This window comes from Carassius auratus, unplaced genomic scaffold (genome assembly GCF_003368295.1).
Source record: "Carassius auratus strain Wakin unplaced genomic scaffold, ASM336829v1 scaf_tig00022918, whole genome shotgun sequence".
NCBI classification, from domain to species: domain Eukaryota; kingdom Metazoa; phylum Chordata; class Actinopteri; order Cypriniformes; family Cyprinidae; genus Carassius; species Carassius auratus.
Genome location: NW_020525225.1, coordinates 4,273 through 22,380, shown reverse-complemented (window position 1 = coordinate 22,380; position 18,108 = coordinate 4,273). Strand labels below are relative to the sequence as shown.

Here is an 18,108-nt window from a genome sequence, read left to right as displayed (position 1 = left end):
ATAATTCCATATATAATTCCATGTGTGTTAATTCATAGTTTTGATGCCTTCAGTGTGAATCTACAATTTTCACTGTATTTAGACTTAATATATTAATAATAGTTTATATCTATTTATATATTTTTTATTATTATTGAACCATTTTGAAGCTTTAGATTTAAAAAGTTTACATGTGTTTTTTTGTTAAGGATCATGTTTAAAGTTTTTATGGCTCATTTACACTTGCATCTCGATAAATTAGAATGTCGTGGAAAAGTTCATTTATTTCTCAAATTGTGAAACTCATGTATTAAATATATTTAACGGGCACAGACTGAAGTACTTTCTGGGTGTTCTCCAGTTGCCACCTCTGAATGTACTGTAAAAGGCTGAAGAACAAATGGTTATTCCAAACTTGATATCCCTATATTTTGTTATTAACCTCTGGGGTGCCTGAATTAAAGAAAATCTTCTGAGAAGCAGTCTTTTAAGATGCCCATGACAGGCCAGGAGAGGTGGCAGAAAAAGAAGACTGATGGTGTATTTAAAAGAAGGTGAAGAATGAAAAGATACATGGATACATCAGAGTAAACTTTCAACTAATCGCTGATAATCCAAGTGCATTGTGTCCTTTGTGCCTCTTTGTAATCAATCACATTTTCTGCATCAGGAATTCGATTTAAAGAAATGAGTAAATGAAGAGAGAATGGCTATGTCATTGCGGTGATTCCAGAGGAATTTGGGAGGTCACATGTACTTCAATCAATCTCAAAGTTTAGGGCACAAGAGTCCAGCACTCCTCTCCTGTCTCATACAGACCTTGATACACAGCCATTCAATAAATCTCTTTTAACTTCACTTACTTCATAAAGTCAGTCGGCCTGATTCTGAACAATGCTAGTGTTTGCCTCGGCTGGCTGCGGGCCAAAAAATTACCAGACACTAGAAAAGGCACAGAAAGATTTCCAGCCTTATATTTAAAAATGAATGAAAACTCTTGAACTCAGGTGAACCTCATGAAGAAACATCAAGGCCATACTTCACCTATAAAACTCATGGAGACAATAAACAGTGTTTACATTTAGCTTAATTTCAGAACTTGACATATCCTTACATGTGTACCAGCCACTACCATTCTTAAGTTTGGGGTTGGTAAAAAAAAAGTATTAAATTATAATTGTATTATTTTATAAAGATTAAATAAATTATTAATTATGGCCCTTATGCTTACAAAGGCTGCATTTGAATGAAAGTACAGTAAAATCTTTAATAATGTGAAAAGCAATTTTTTAATTTATTTTAATATGTAATTTATTCCTTTGATGGAGAAGCTGAATTTTCAGTGTCACATGTCCCTTCAGAAATCAGTCTGATATGTTGACTTGCTGCTCAAAAATGTATTATTATTATTATTATTAGTTCTGTAAAAAAAATAATTAGATAGAACAATTATTTTCTTTTATTAAAAAAAATAGAAATATTTAAATTAACTAATATTTTTCTTACAGTTACATAAAATGTATGCTTCAATTTTATATGTAATTATTTAAGATGTGTGAGATCAAATTTAAAATATTCTTTTAATCTTTTTATGCAAAAAAAAAAAAAAATCTAATTTCCTGTTTTTGTCTTGTGCTTTTGGGGGGATATTATGATCCAAATATTTCTTGCCATTTCTCATGAGAATCACACGTTATATTTTCTGTACTGTGCATTAACAAATAAACACTGATTTAAGAGTGAGATCTTTAATTGTTAAAAACTTTACCAATCCTCTGAAGTGCACCATGTGTTTTCGAAACAAAGCTTTGATTACAGCCTCAGAGCTAATTCCTGGGTTTTGAGTTGCACAGTTTCATCAATTACAACTGTATTATAATTATATCTTACAGAGCATAACATCAAGAGTGAAACATCAAGCCTCATCAGACGCTCATTCAGTGCAAGCCCCTTATTGTGGTCTTTGTGGTGACAACCTGTTTTCCCATTAGCACACATCACGCTAGAAAAGCTACCATTAAGGGTAACTAGCACCCCACCATATTACTGTCTCAGTCATCCACAGCCCACTTCCACATTCCTGGAATATTCTGGTCCCAAGATATGGCTCTGTTCCTTTCTTAGCTTGTTTTCACAGTCTGCATGGTGAAAATCTTTTCTCAACAAGCAGGATGATTTGAGGTCTGTGGCACAAACGGTGTGGAAGAGTGTGGGAAAATCTCTGCATGAAAAGACAGGTGTAGCCGTCTGATGGATTACCTGGAGTTTCTGTTGCTGTTGCTTGCTGAGACTGCGGCAGTAGTTGTTGTACTTGAAAACTTCCCAACTGATGTCATCCACAGTCCATCAGCATCTTCACACTCTTCTCCAGATGAGTTCTGCAGAGGAACAACATGGTGAAGGCGTCTCAATAATGCAAATAAATAAAACAAGAAAAAGCATTTATTTATATTTCATTGTTTTAAGCACAACTCTCACTTGGTTTGGAAAATGAGCTAGAAAAAAAGTCTTTATATCTAATGCAATTTCGCTGCATTTACCTTGTTTTAAATAATATTTGACCTTCAAAAAATACAAAAACTAAAAAATCTATTATATTTAATTTATATGGATTTAGAACATTTAGAATGTTGATTCAATGCCAGGGAATAAAATGATTTTTGTTCACAGCACATTTGTATCAGTATACTTGAAACAGAAATGTAAAACTCTGCCAGTATCTTGGCAATGCCATACAGATCAAAATCAAATGATCAAAGTGCATCTTCTTAACCATCAACAGAGTAACACAGAATAATAAAAAAGCAGATATCACAGACTCCTCATTAATAATTCATCACATTCCGCATACATCAAGATCATTTGCATGTATCATGCAAAATATGAAACAGGTCCCACTGTAACTGTAGTAAAATGATATCCATATTTTATAACAGCACAGCAGCCCATAGGACCAAGGACTGGGGAAATGTCTTCAAAAGCAGTTTATCTATTCTTCGTAAACCCCATTAACAACAAATTAGCCTCGCCAGCATGTTCCATTAATCTTGAAGAAAAATGCTGGACGTATGTTGGGAAGTGAGATCCCGGGGGTGCGGACAAACCAGGAGCAGCTCTCTATCATCCATGAACACGTATACTCTGGTGCACATCCATGCAGATTTATGTTTACACCAAATCTTCTTGTAACGTCTATGTGCACTATGAAGTAATCTCTCATTAGCTGCTGGAAAAATCCAGATAAAACCAGATTAGTCTTTTGAAACATGGTACCTGGTCTGCAACTTCTCCAAGTCGATGATTACTCAGTCCAAGCTAGTAGATCTTGGATGAGTAACAAACAAGCTCGGTCAACAAGCATGCTTAATAACACCATTTACATTATGATAATTTTTGTTATGGCCAATAACCAATAAATAGCTGGTTTTAAATTTCTATACTACTTTGTGTAAAATAAAGTTTTAAAAAAGCGTATTACAATACTGCAATGTTATAAAGTAAAAAAAAAATGAATGTTTATTAATATGACTGGATATGAAATAATACCAATGGATATAAATGAATCAGATTTTCTAACACTGAACATTGTCATTAAACTATTAACAATAATTAAAAAAACACATTTAAGTTCATGCTAAACTTAAATAATGAAGGCAAAGGTTATGTATGAGTATGTATAGTTAAATATCCAGTATCAGCCAATATTAATAAGTTATTAAAATGAATAAAAACATCCCTAATATCGACCAAAACATTATTATGGATTTAGTGGCTTTGGTATACATAGATACACAGGCTTTAGTATACACAACAAATTAATGCCAGAATGGGTCTGAGTAAATAACAGGTGATGTGACAGGAAGCAAACTCACTGCATACTAAAATAAAATGTTTTACAAAAGCAAGACTCTAGTCCTTAGCAAATGTTGATTTACAGTCGGTTTACGATGTTGTGACACTCCAGAAGTTCAGCGGCAAACCGTAGATGCACCCTCAAAACACAGAGAACAAGACCCAGAAGACTGTGGATTGGATAGCAAAGGAACACAAATTCAGCTTAGGTCTTCTGACCATAAAAAACGGCAGTGAACAAAATAGATGACACAACTTCAGGGAATCAGCTGTATATTTAAATAGAAGATTGGACCGTAAACCACAGCTGAACAGAACAGCAATTTTTTTTTTTTTTATAAAATAAAAATCACATACAGATTTTTTTTCTCCCTTTAACTGCCCCCACAGAGCAAGTTATATAGTTTGCTGGCTCTGCAAGTTTGGCAACAATGCAAGACTGTGGAGACTAAAAGAGAGAAAAGAGAAAGAGGGGATTTGTGTGTGTGGCCCTGGAAGCAGTTTTGAATGTTTCTGAAGAGTCTTTCTGTGGAGGTGCGCCAGCTCTTATGAATGAGGGCAAACATCCCTCTATGACCTCCATCTTTTACCATGCAACTCATTATTCAGAGTCCAGTGAGCTCTATGGATCTTCCCCTCTCCCGCCATCTGAATCTCTCTCTCTGTCTCACACACACACACACACACACACTTTTACTGTATATACCCACATACAACACACACATGCCGTTAGAATCCACTGATAAAGATACACCAAGAATATAGGTTCACATACCAACATGCCAAATTTGCAGTGAAGTTTTGTTTTTTCAGGACATGTGTGTTGTATTTTCAAATATTTGTATTAGAAATATATTTTCGTTACATTGACAATAGAATTATTTTTTATACATATACATATACTGTATGATAAAATGACCCATAAGAATAATACAAATATAATTTTCACTTTCAAGGTTTAGCTATGTTCTGGGAATAGTTTTGTCTCTAAATTACAGCCAAGTAAAACCACAAACAAAGCAAAAGCTGAGTAATAAACACACACTTACACCCCCTATCTGCATCTCCTGGCTTCCATTAGCCATTTCGGTTTCTCTCTCTGTCTGAAAAGCACACAAACAAATCAAAACAAAACTCTGCTGATCTAAAATGGGCTTCATGAATAAACCGCCAGTGACTGCAGTCTCAAATGAGTAATAACATGCCCTAAAAAGACAGATGGAAGTTGTTTATCCATTATTTGATTAGGAAAGAAAATACCATCCATGACGTTTAATGGAACCTGTCAGTGATGCAGTTGCATGAGGTGAGGGTCAGACTGGGAACATGGTGTCCCAGTAAAAGCTGAACCGCAGGAGAAAGGTGACTCATTAAACTCACACCATCTTATTTTGGAGCACTATTAACGGAAGGTTTGGGTCATCTGGAGTCATCACAAACCGCTACAGCATAACACATCACACACTAGCCAAAACACACAATGAACGTCATAAGTCAGTCTAAACCGTTTATCTTAACACATGACAGTAATGTGTCACAGACAATGAGGTACTGATCAACCATAAAAACAATTACAACAAAGCAACAGATTTCAGAGAGACTGAGTTGACACAGTGTCCAGACGTGACCTGACAAGTCATCTGTCTGTCTGCACTGAAACAGACTATTTATTCTAACAAGACAAGACGAGTGTCACATAATTTGTCTGTCTACACTAAAAGAAACAATATATTAAAGCATAGTTCATCCCCAAAAAAGCATATTTAAATAATATATCAGTTGCTTTTCTCCAATATAATAAAAAACTGTTTTCAGTATATTCAAAGTCTTTTAAATGCAATGTATATGGAAAATGGAATTTTTTTTTATTTCAGTAGTTATTTAATGAATAGTTATTTAAACTTGACACACACCCTGGCTAGCATGCCTGATTCAGAAACAAATCATTCTTTAAAGTCGGACCTCAATGAATCAGTTGATTCAGTTCACAGAACCAGTCTAAATGATTTATGTTTTGGACTGAGCCGGTTCTTGAGTCCAGCTCACTAAATGATCTGGCTGCAGCAGTTAACAGCTCAATGGAGGAGAAAAGCACAGAATTTCAACTTATATTAGCTTGTTTTCAGTGCTTGTACGTCTTCAGGCTTTGAATATTTTATAAAAAAAAAAAAAATGTTTTACTAAATACTAGGTGACATGAAAAATAAAATGAAATAAAATATAACATAAAATATTTTATTTCATGGCATTTGGTGTCCTTTTTGAAACTTGAACCATTCTGGATTCTTTGTGATTGCATGGAAAAAGCAACCATATTATTCAGAATTTCTCATTGTGTGATTCACAAAAGAAATTAAGTCACACTGGTCAATAAAAAAGTGACTAACAAAATAGGGCGTTTAAGACAACACAACAGTAAAAACGAAAGCGATATCACTCACTGCATTATGGCGCCATGTCTGGTTAGGATAAGCACAAAAGCATTGTGGGCTCACAGACACCCCTCTTATTGTAAAAAAGCAACAGTGATCTTGCATTACTGGAATCAGCTAGGGTGACGACTGGTTGGATTTATGTGAAGGAAATGATCAGAGGCGCCCGCTCTCATTCCTGGCCAATTAATGGGAGACTTGAAGCCAAACAGATTCCAATGATGTGTCCAGATCATTGAGTAGAGTCAATGAAGTCCACCAGAGTGCTCTGGGTTAGCGGCTCATGGAGTTTAGTGGTTTGGGGAGCCGCTTTCAGGCCAGATACAAGTCTAGCACCACTGTATTGACAGCCGTGATAGATATGAGGCAACCCAGGGGGCTGATTTTGTTTTCAGATTAAGCAATTCCTGCCCATGAGCCCCTTTCTGGGTTTGCAAGCTTTGTGCAACAACAAAGATATATCTAGGAGGTATATATATATATCTGGGTTGTAAGACACACAAACACAATATTTAAGGGAGCCAAAGAACCAGGGTGCCAAGAACGTGAGGAAAGAGAAAAAGAGAAAAAAATATTAAAAGGAATAGAGAGGGGTTAGCACTGGACACACCAGAGGGTTGAGCTCATTTTAAAATAGGGCAGTTGCCACCCTACACTTACACATTCTCACAAACCCACCCAAATCCCGTCCCAATGCCAAAATACTGTAAAACTCATAATTCTTTATTCATTTAGCTACCAAAAAAAAAAGAGAGAGGAAAGACAGGGAGGTATTGTGTTAGTACGGTCGCAGTGGTTCAGTGTTTGCTTTGGTTTCTAGGGTAACACCAGACTGCAAAGAGATAACTTAAACAGATGTGGAGAACCCGACAGAGGGAGGGTAGGAGAAAGACGAAAAAAGAAATCAGGAAAAGTAACGAAACTGAAAACCCACAGATAAATCCGCCTTGTCTGTGAGTGTTTCTGGTATTTTGTTATTTAAAGAATAGCAAATCACGTCCAGAGAGAGAGAAACCAGAGCGATAAAAAAAAAAACAGAGGGGAAAAAAACTGGAGAAACGAATCACGAGTAATTCGTGGTATTTACTTATTAAAAAATAACAAATCTGCATTTATGAACATGAATAGAAGGCATGCTGGTTGTTGACACTATTAGCAGATAAAAACATAAAAATTATTTCTATTTATTGAAGTATACATTTAGGGCTGCCAGAATTATGAAATTGTACTTAAATTCATAAAAATTATATAGAAAAAAAATTCTAGTTTGTATATATGTTAACTGCAGCATAAGTCTAATACACACTGATGATTTCCTTTAAGGATTGTAAACATTTTATTATTATATAAATATATAATTATAGAAATGTATTATATAAACGATTAAATAAATTTAGACAATTTTTATCCTTCTATAACAAAAATAATAAAATAAAATGTCTTGTTTAGGACCTTTATATATTAATTTAGAGACAACCTGGAATATCTGCACTTACAAGATATTTAACTGTTACACTACAGGACTACTTGAAAAGGTAATATTTGAATTAAGAAGATGTAGCATCTAAAATACATCATTTTTCTTAAACATTCCCATACATAAATGCTTTAAAATATATAATGAGGGTTTATGCATCTGTGTGTATGCGCATGAGAACCTCTAGTTTCGGAGAGGGAGGTAATTATGAATGTCGTCAGCAATGCGACGAAGGTTCATCCTTTCATCTGGAAAAAAAAACGAATGTGGCAGGCGGAATTAAGCGAGACCAAATTAAAAAGATAAAATTCCCTTTCTAGTCAGATGAGTAAGACCTTCAAACCCCTCTCGGACTTTTGAAAATTCAAAAGCAGCAGCAAAAATTCATGTTTCTGTCCCAAAAAGCATCATTTCAACCATAGCTGCTCTGAAAATAATTAAAAGATTAAAAACATAATTGGAAACCCCGACTTCCCCTCCCTTTCCCACACAGACCACGCTATACATGGTGAGTGACTTTAAATGAAGAAAACTGAGAGTGAAAAGAAATGAAAATACAAGTTTGCGAATATTGATAGCATCTGATATATCATCTCATCTGTGAGATCACTGAGGGCCAACCCTGATAAACAGAGGAATTGAAGAAGAAAATTGACCTGCATAATGATCTATAGAAAAAAATCATTCATAAAATGAAAGTAAGAGCTCGTATTAACTTCTATTTCTCAATGTTGTGTTTCACTCTATTCCAAAGAAATTAGCTGTTTATATGGAGCAAAAACGAAGGAAACAAGCCTCACTCGATGTAAGAAAATGCTGTTGCTTGCATCTCCTGTACCTCTCCCAAAAACTGTGAGTGGATTAAGTGACATTTTAGCATTTAAGCTAATTTAGACTAGATTTTTAAGTGGCAATTATTATTCCCAAATCGAGTGCTTGTTTTAGCCGCCTGACCTCATGCACACTGATTCAACAAGCGCTGCGAGTTTGCCCTTCGTTATGACCTATGCAAAACAGAGCTTATCTGTTTACATAAGAATACTCGAACCGAGCATCATTACACCCTCAATGTCAGGAGTCCTAGAAAAGAGCAGGGTCATCTAGTATGGTTCAAACAAGACAGGCTCTTCACGACAATCATCTCTTTGAGGGTCAGAGAAAACTCATTTCAATTGTTTCCAATGATTCTAGAATATTTTTATAGCTATTGTCACAACTGGGCTATAGTGTAGTTTGGGGTTGGTAAGAATGTTTGATGTTTTGAAACAAGTCTTATCCTACGTTCACTAAGGCTGCGTTTATTCATTAAAAACACAGTAAGATTGTAATAAATAATGAACAGTACTAGTGTGAAATATTGCTACTAACTAGTTAAATATATTTAATTTTTACATATTTTCATAAGCTATTATGCCAATCTTCTGTGTCACGTGATCTTTCAGAAATCACTATAATGTGATTTGGTGCTCAAGAATCATGTCTTTTTATTATCAGTGGTGAAAACAGTCCTGCTTAATATTTTTTTATGAAAGGTGTGAAAGAAAATCATTTATTTTAACATAAATCAGTTTTATCCTTGTCCTAATTATTTATTAATTTAAAATAAATCTATTTTAATCCAAACTATTGGGACAGTAAGGTATATTACAAAATATATAAATAAAAACATGCAAATAACTTCTGATATTCAACAAATACATGGGCTTAATATTATACTTTAATATATTTTCTTTTTCTCTATATTTGTATTATTATTTTAATTTATTGTCTACTTTCTTTATTATTAGTGTTTTACTACCTTAAATTATATGTATGTCTGCACTACGTCTGTACTTTCTGTACTGGAAGCCCTGACACCAAGATGAATTAAATATGTGTGTAAACACACTTGGCTCTTTCTGATTCTGATATTTTATTGCAGAAATCTATCATAGTCCTCACAAACACAAAATAAAACCAATACTCTTAAAAACACGAACATTGCAAGACATGATTTAAAAGCCGTCAGCAAATGCTTTCAAATGTTACTGTTGAAGGCAAAGATTGTGCTGCAGAATTGACGTTTTGGTGCTCGGGATGAATTTAGAGACAGAGAGGGTTTTAATGCACGGTAAAACCCTTCCTAGAAATGGTGCCTTTTAAATTCATCCGCACATTTGTTCTGTCAGATAAAGGTGAGAGATGTCTAGCTTCTGAGTAAAGCTGCTTGTGAACTGTCATATCAGAATGTTCACATCAAGTTCAAGAAAAGTCTTGAGGACTCTCTAACGAACACTGTTAGGAAAAGCCTTTTATTTACTGTAGACAGTCGAGCAGGAAAGCCATTAAAAGCAGATGTCCTTTAGGAGCAAATCACCTGGGCGGCATTGACCTCTTCATTAGTCCTCATCAGAGATGAGTTACTGCTAATGTGAGCAAGCTTCATTAGGGAGATCTCAGTGCTAGTATAAATTTACACATGTCCTCATTCACATTAGGAAATACTTCACTTGTATAGTAATGTGTGTGTATGTGGTCAGACCTGCTGGAAAGGTTCAAGAGCTCGTGTTTGTCTGCAGCAGTGGATTTGTCCTCCAGCTCCTACAGCAGAACGGTGATGAGATGAGGGTTCTTGATGGCAATGGGCACCTCCTCGAACATGTTCTCGTTTTTATTGTCATCAACAAGTGTCAGAATCTGGAAGTGACATCACATTTTTGAAAACCACAAGCAGACACTCTGACCAAACTAGGCACAAAATGTCACATTTCAAGCAATTTGTCAGAAAGATTTTGAAAGTGAAACGGCAGTGCGATTTGACAGTCTTAGCCAATCAGGAGGAGCAGGATTACGGCCAAATCAGAACTTATCAGAAGAGTGATGCTGAAATACAATCAAACACCGAAACCAATCGAAATGGGTGTTGTATGTAAAAATAGAATGTTCCTGTGATTCAATGGTACAGCATTGTTTTAGCAGAGCAAAAGGTAATGGGTTCAATTCCCAGGGAACACTTATATATAGTATAGCCTGAATACACAGTAAGTCGCTTTGGATAAAAGTGTCTGCTAAGTGCATAAATGTAAAAACACAGCTAAACTTGCCTTCTTTAGCTACCTTTCTTCTGAACACCCTTTCTACTCCCCCTACTCTTTTCCAGTCTTTTTCTGACTTCATCCCCCTCATTAGGATCTGCTTGTGGTTGAGTCTCCTGCAGTGTGGGAGTGAGAGGCACTATGTGATCAGAATTAATTAAATGATTGGATCTCAACTCGTCTCCATTACTAATCGCTCCATTAGACAAGCACTCTAGGCTGATTAGACGACTGATTTCAAAAGGCACTTTTTGTTTTGATCTTTTATTTTTTCAGATCAGAGTTTTAAGAGAAAATATCAAACCAAACTACAAGGAAGACTGAAGTAAATAAGGGAGTCCACCCTTTATCCAGACTCTCAGCCAATCCATCATCCACCAATACAAAAATGCTAGATTTTGACTGTAATAATAAATAGAACTTAAAAGTAAAATATTACGTAAAAAAAGCAAAAATAATATATAATATAATGAGATATCCTTTAAAGAAAATTATATATTTAATATCAGTCCAAATGAAGTTAACTTTACAACATTTACAAATAAGTATATAATACAGAATAAAATATTGTAATATTATAACAATAATAACTTTAAGAATACTAAATTATATATATATCTCTCTCTCACACACACACACACACACACACACACACTAGTTCATCTGCATTGTGCAGAGAGCAAAAAACAAAGGCAGTAAAGGCTGTTACGACAAACATGTGAAAAGTAAAATTGAAGATATTAAATTTGAAAAGATGAGGTATGTTAATCTAACAGCCAGGGGAACAGAACTGTCAGCCAGTCAGAGTGAATTAATCTTACTGTCAGAAGGATGACATTTTGAAATAAATAAATAAAATCATTAATTTTCTGTCTAAGATGGGCAAAACTTGCCAGTCAGCTCTGCCCGCTATCCATTATCCAAAGCACAGCTCTGTTCTGAAATAAAATGCATTTAGACACTGTGGAAAGATGATTGTCTGTCTTTTCATACCGTCATGAAACTTCCCTAATAACATTAAAAGGGCATTCTAAAACAACTCAAGGAGATCTCAAGATCTGCTCAGACAGAGGTAAGATTCAGGAAGTCTTCTTCAAGGACGTGTTGAAATGGAGAAATGTATTTATGCACCTTGAAATGATAAATACAAAACAAAAATACAGAACTGCACAGAAGTGCATAATAAAAACAGATCTGAAAAAGAAATTGACTGCCGCTAGCTATTGTAAAATCTGTTGTGATGCTCAAAGAGGTTTTAAGTATGTTGCATTGTGATTTCTAAGGTGCCGAGTAGTTTTCAGTGTATTGCAAAGTGGTCTCTATGACTTGTGTAGTTCAAGTTATGATAATGATAATATAGCATGATAATATTATCTGTAAAGAATAATTTCTAATGAAATTAAATTTTTGGCTATATTGTTCACACTTTATCTACTTAACAGTAGTAACTATATTACAATTACTAACAAGTATAAAGCCATAACATTTCTTAAAAAATCTTAAGAGGTCATGGATGGATGGATGAGATATCCCAATTTTTTTACCCTCCCATTACTTAAATGTGGAGAAAATCAAGCTTTCATTTATTTTCATTTATTGCAAAAAAAAAAAAAAAAAAAGTAGCCTGTATGTATATGAACATACTATAAATACAGGTACTAGCAACTGAATCATGAATCACATGATGTGTGATGAATCAGAAAAAAAAAATCACTAGTCATCTCAACTAGTCCCACAACATGTCCTTTGGAACTAAAAAAAACCCAAAAACACCCCGTAGTACCTGAGAGCCAGAAGGACATACGAAACCACGTCTATCAGGTCTCAGTTTGTGGACCCATCGGCCCTCTGAATGCTTTCATTGTTCATGTGGAGAGTATGTTTGGTGCAGGGTGGGGTTTCTGGCAGCTGCTAGGTGTCTGATATATTTTTAGTGAGGAGCGCCTGCTTGCCACCACAAGGAGTAGACTGAACAAACACTCTGATAGGGATCCACATCTGGCCTGAGGGGGAAGTCTGAGGCAGCGTGGACCACGAAACCGAGAAAAGGACAGGGGCGTGAATGAAGGAGGTGGGTGCGATGAAGCGTTAAAGTTTTATGTTTATGTTTTCACCCAAATCCATGCCGGAATCAGAGCGCATTTATCAGGTGTCTGTCCCAGTTAGGTGGGCGAGTAGAGGTGTACAGCATTTGTTTGTGTGAGTTTGGGGGAACAGATCTGTTGTTAATGCAGCTTGTCTGAAGATTCCTCCACCATCGGCCCATGGACATCTGGGATGGGTGGCGTCTGTGCCGGCAGATGAGGGGGTGTCCGGCTCGTGAATCCACTCCTGAAGGTACACATCAGCTCTGCGATAGCAGGCTAAATAAACAGAGGGGAGGAAACCCTGTCTAGACAAGACTTCTGCCGGGCCCACTACACACACCAGCCTCCTGTTTACACAAGGGGGGAATGCTGTCCACAGCCGAGAAACCATGGGGTAGAGAGACGAAGAGAGAGGAAAGGAAAAGTGGTAGAGCAGACAGTGCAGTAGAAAAGAAGTGTGTGTGTGTGTGTGTGTCTGTGTGTGTGTGAGAGAGAACAAGTATGTTCAGAAATAGAGATAGAGAAGTCCAGAGGAAAAAAAAGCAATCTGATGATACCAGAAAGGACAGCTAAATTTCTCAGACACCATGCAAAACCATGCAGTTGTGCTGCTTAATATATGGAAACTATTATACTATGATACATGGTTTATATATATATATATATATATATATATATATATATATATATATATATATATATATATATATATATATATATATATATATATATATAAAAGGAATGATAAGCCTCCATTGATAATTCCAAAAATGTCATTTTAGAGCTTTTAGAGCAAATGATTATGCATTGATAATACAGTTAATGCTTTGATAATACAGCTATTAATGCAGTCTAGCACAGTTATTAGAGAGAGAGTGAAACTGTTTTTAACTGCTTTAAATGCTTCAAGAACAGTGAAGAAGAACGTCTCCTCCACTGAGAAAGCTGCAAAACTATTTTATTGCTAAAGTTGCGGGGAAGCACAGCAAGTTTCTATGCATATGTATGCATTAGGACAGACAGAGGGAAAAATAGTGTGTGCCTTCTGTGGACAATAAATCAATTTCGTATAGGAAAAACGTGGAAATAATTTGTCATTTTTATCCTATACTTTGATATATCTATTGGCTTGGTGACTGTCATTGTGGGTTTTGGATCTTTTGCTTTGTTGTAGGACCTTTGAAATAACTGAAATAATTTGGCAAAGTGATATGGACAATCGTTTTATATGCACATGCTGAGTGATAGAGACAAAAAAAAAAAGTGTGAGTAAAAAAACCTACCATATATAAGCACAACTGACTCCTCGATGGCGTGTTGGGAGCTGAACTGAGAGTCCAGAAGGGCCGGATGACAAAAGAACCATAGAAAGCTGACTGGTACCAACCCACATGAAGATGATCAATGTTTACATGGCGCAAACTTATCTTCATCTGATCCTGAACTACAAGAGAAAAAAAAGATAAAGGCATCAGTGTGGGAAAGAAGGCATGATGTTGTGATTTCTCAGTTGCACATTTTGCTTGATGATTGTTGTCCATCTCATTATGTGGAGCTTTGAGCACCTCTTCACCTGAAGAATAGGCCACAGCAAACAACAAGAACATGCAAAGTGCCTTGAGAGGGAAAATGTCTTACAGATATAATCATGTCCACTTTGTTTTTATTGTCAGTTAGAGAGCTGTTAAGGGTTATAATTCGCCTGGTCTGGAGTCTAGAGACCGATACTCAACCAATAAGTGATTTCAGCTGTGGATATCAATATTTCTTAATTAAAGATGATGATATTTTGCCAAACACTTGATTGCTATGAAGATGAAAATTAAATACTAGAATTCTGCACTAGAAAATTTTAATAAAGAATACTTCATTATACACACACACAAACACACACACACAACATCAAAACAAAGCAAATATTATGTCTTATTACAGTGGGGAAAAAATCTAATTTGATATCTTTGTCTTGTTAACCACGAAAAAAAATCAAAAGATGTTTAAAACAAGATAATATTAATACAAAAATTATAATAATTATTATATAATGATAATCATAATAATAATAATTTAGAATAATAGCAATTATCACAAATATATTGTAACTACAATATTTACAAAATTATGGTTATAATAATTGATTAATAATAATAATAATAATATTCACAATCTTAATAAACATGCTTAAAATATACAATTATCCTAGTATGAGCAAAATAAGAATATATATATATATATATATATATATATATATACATATATATATATATGTATATATATATATATATATATATATATATATATATATATATATATATATATATATATATATATATATATATATATATATATATATAGTGCAGAAATACTGTCAAAAATTCCAAAAATACATAATATAGTAGATTGTATCTTCTCTGACTGCCTATGGTCACTGTCAGCTTCAGCTGTATGAAAAAAAAGCAGCATCAATATCCTTTTAAACTTGTATTAACAATTTAGCACAATAGCATCTGGATATCCTAATATTCAGAAGGATTTTAGGATAAAGTTGGGATAAGTGAGGACAACCAAAGTAAGATTGAGGTAATCTTATTTGAATCCACAAATGATTAAAAAGCAGTCTGTTCATGTTCAGTGCATAAAGTGTCTGTGCTTCGGTACCATGTAAAAATACATCCTCGTCTTTTCTAGCATATGCACTATCGCAAAAAAAAAAAAAAAAGACTAACAAGATATATGATGCTGAAAAGGATTTCTTGGTACTAAGATGAGTGCATCCCTAGTGTATACAGTAGTATATGATCACATGAGTATCTGTGCAAGTACACACACTTTCAGGACAGACATGCACTTCTGCAGAGTGCACTTTGAGGACTGGGCTTCCTGTCAACACTGGAAACTTCGACCCAAACACAGCCAGATTTGGTACTACAGATAGGGATAAATGTATGAACACAGACACATTAACTCCTCGGCTTAGCTGGACAACAATTTCCACTCTCGTGTGCCAAGCCAGAATCCTGATGTCCCGAAAATACCCCCTCTGACAATTCAAAGGCCATTCGTTTTTATCCTGAGTGCAAAAGGGAGATAGCAGGATTATTAACAGAGGAAACATGTCGAGGATGGACATAACAAGGGGCTTCATTTTATTAAAACAGCCAGAGAGTCTCATAAGGTACACTGAATAAGAAGTGGTCCGCTCTCATGAGAAAACATCTGCGAGATGAAGACTAGCCATAGGATGGAAGGCAGCAGTAACTCAAAAAAAATGTAAACTAATCAAATGGTTGATCCTTTGGGGGGAGCACATCTCTGAGAGGAAATGTGTGAGAAAGGAGGGTTGGAGGGGACGAAAACAAATGACTCTTTTAGAGTGGATACAAAGCGGACTTCAAAAGCAGTAAAAAATGTGTGCATTCCAGTACACAGCACAGTTTGGAAACCACAAACCAGATTTTGCAAGGACAAATGAGTTGCATGAGAATAAAGAAAACAGAAAAGATGTAAAATGAAAAAAAAAAAAAACAGACAAAACATACAAACCCAAATCCCCTAAAACACTTGAAACAACAACACACAAAACAAGATAATGAGAGTCTAGCTGATGGCATCCTGTAATTAAATGGATTTTCATTCGGAAAGAAACACCACCCTAAAAAAAAATATAAAAACATGGCCAAACCCACCAGATTTTTTGCCTGGAAGATTTATTTTATGTTTTTTTTTTTTTTTTTTTTTATGACCCGAGACCTCACATGAACTTTTTGACTTCTTCTGTGGACACTTCAAATGTTGTGGTTTACAAACAGAAAAACAAGGAGGCCTAAAAATTGCAGATCTGCACAGCAGTGTTGGCGCCTCGATTTCAAAATGCTAATTTTAAAGAAGAATCCAAAAAAGAAATGATCAAAAAGTTCCAATTAAACAGTATAACATCAATCATCACTCTTTAACACCCCAAGGTCAAAGGCAGAGTGTATTTTTGGGTTTTGTAAATATAATAGCCATTGCTTTCCTCTGTACTCTGTAATCGTGCAGCTTGTTACACAGAAACATGCAAAGCAACTGGACTTTTGGAACTGGAATTTTCACCTATAGCAAACCATAAAACAGAAAAAAGAAAAGTGAAGTCCACACCATTGCAAACAGATTGTGCTGGTCGTGAGCACCTTAAACTTTCAAACGGGACACCCCATGGTCGCAAATCCACATCAAGTGCAGCATTCGGGACAGGGACCGCACTCATTCTGAGATAGGCTTGAATACATAAAGGAGTTTCATTTTAAATATTGATGGAAAGTATTCTTATGTCAAAAGTCAAGGAGCTATTCTTTTTTTATTAAAATAGGACATTTTGAATAATAATTATTAGTGATAAAAAAAAAAAATTAATGAATAACAAATGCACAGTAATTATAAATAAAACATTTAATTTATTGGCTGGATGAAATGTTCAAAATGTGCAAAGAAGCTTTTTTTTGAGAAGTTTTTTCTCAATTATACAGAATATTGAGAATTTGTTTTTTTTAATAAATAAATATTCAGTGATTATTAAAAAATTAATAATTTTCATTAAAACGTTTCTTAACGTTTACAAACGTTTAAAATGTGCGAAATAAAACTGTTTTTCCTCAAAAAAAAAAAAACAATTTACGATAGTTGGTGATAAAATTTTCTTATTATTATCAAATAAACTGATGATTATTAAAACATTTATTGGCTGAATAACACTTGCAAAATAAACATGGTCACCACTTTTTTTCCCCCAGGGATGTGTTCTTTTATCGTGTCCTGGATAAATAAGGACAGGATCGAATGTGACACATGTCATCTGCAGGCAAGCCGATGCATTTTTTTCCACACATGCTGAAACCTGGGGCAGCAGCTCGTGATGTTACAGCTCAGCACCTGGAGTGCTAATGAGAGGCGCCATCTCACTCTAGTTCCATCTAGACACCCGTCTCCATCTCTTGGTCCTTTTCTTTATTTCTTTTCCCCCTTTTCTGATACAAGGCTCACAGACTTGTTAGATAAATTCAGACAGTGACAGCTTGTCAGGTCTCTGCGACAGGGTAGGATAGCCCAGAAAAATGTGTGAAGATCTACTTCCATGGCATGCAAATTCAAGATCTCAGCACACTTAAAGGGGCAGGTCACCTTAAACTGAACCTAAAACTGAAAATTCTAGGAATTAATATTTTGGCAGG

The 18,108-nt window shown here is 35.1% G+C and overlaps 1 pseudogene; it reads right to left on the bottom strand.

The window, feature by feature from the left end:
* Window positions 1-322: 322 nt before the first annotated feature.
* On the bottom strand, window positions 323-17,834 carry LOC113077628 (eukaryotic translation initiation factor 3 subunit H-B-like; annotated as a pseudogene).
* Between the last annotated feature and the right edge of the window lie 274 nt (window positions 17,835-18,108).